This window comes from Stomoxys calcitrans, chromosome 2 (genome assembly GCF_963082655.1).
Source record: "Stomoxys calcitrans chromosome 2, idStoCalc2.1, whole genome shotgun sequence".
Taxonomy (NCBI): domain Eukaryota; kingdom Metazoa; phylum Arthropoda; class Insecta; order Diptera; family Muscidae; genus Stomoxys; species Stomoxys calcitrans.
Genome location: NC_081553.1, coordinates 47708802 through 47710040, shown reverse-complemented (window position 1 = coordinate 47710040; position 1239 = coordinate 47708802).

Here is a 1239-nt window from a genome sequence, read left to right as displayed (position 1 = left end):
AAAATGTCAAAATTTAAAAGAAGTAAAAGTGTGCTAAGTTCGGCCGGGCCGAATCTTGGGAACCCACCACTATGGATTCTGCTAAAAATGTATACAAACTAAATTCGGTTGAAGAGCATAATTTTATGCTACATACCAAACTTCCGTCAAACCAGCAAAAATTAAAGCTTCTAGGAACAGAACAAGGATGTTCAAGAGATCGGTTTACATGGGAGCTATATCAGGTACTAGACCGATTCGGACCGTACTAAACACAGTTATTGGAGGTCATGACAGAACACTACATGCAAAATTTTAGCCTTATCGGGCAAAAATTGTGTCTCATAGGGGCTCAAAAAGTTAAATCGCGAGATCGGGTTCTAGACTGATTTGAACCGTATTTGCCACAGTTCTAGGTAGTCGTAACAAAACACAAAAATTGCGGCTTGTAAGGATTCAAGAAGTCAAATCGGGAGATCATTTTACATGGGTGCTATAGAATATAGTATATAGACCGATTTGAACCTTACTCGGCACAGTAGTTTAAAGTCGTAATAGAACACCATATGCAAAATTTCAGCTAATTCTGACAAAAGTGAGGCTTGTAAAGGCTCAAGAAGTCAAATCGGGAGATCGGTTTATATGGGAGCTATATCAGGTTGTAGACTGATTTGGACCGTATTTGGCACAGTGGTAGGAAGTCATAATAGAACACCGCAAGCAAAATTTCAGCCTAATCGGGCAAAAATTGTGGCTCATAGAGGCTCAAGAAGTCAAATCGCGAGATCGGTTTATATGGGAGCTATATCAGGTTATAGACCGATTTGGAACGTACTTCACACAGTTGTTGGAAGTCATAACGGAACACTATGTGCGTAATTTGAGCCAAATCAGACACAAATTGCGACTTGTAAGGGCTCAAGAAGTCAAATCGGGAGATCGGTTTATTTGGGAGCTATATCAGGTTATGGACCAATTTGGAGCGTACTTGGCACAGTGGTTGAAAGTTATAACAGAACACTACATGCAAAATTTCAGCCAAATCGGGCAAAAACTGCGGCTTCTAAGGGCTCAAGAAGTCAAATCGGGAGGTCGGTTTATATAGGAGCTATATCAGGTTATAGACCGATTCTGACCGTACTTGGCACAGTGGTTGAAAGTCATAACGGAACACTATGTGCGAAATTTGAGCCAAATCAGACACAAATTGCGACTTATAAGGGCTCAAGAAGTCAAATCGGGCGATCGGTTTATATGGGA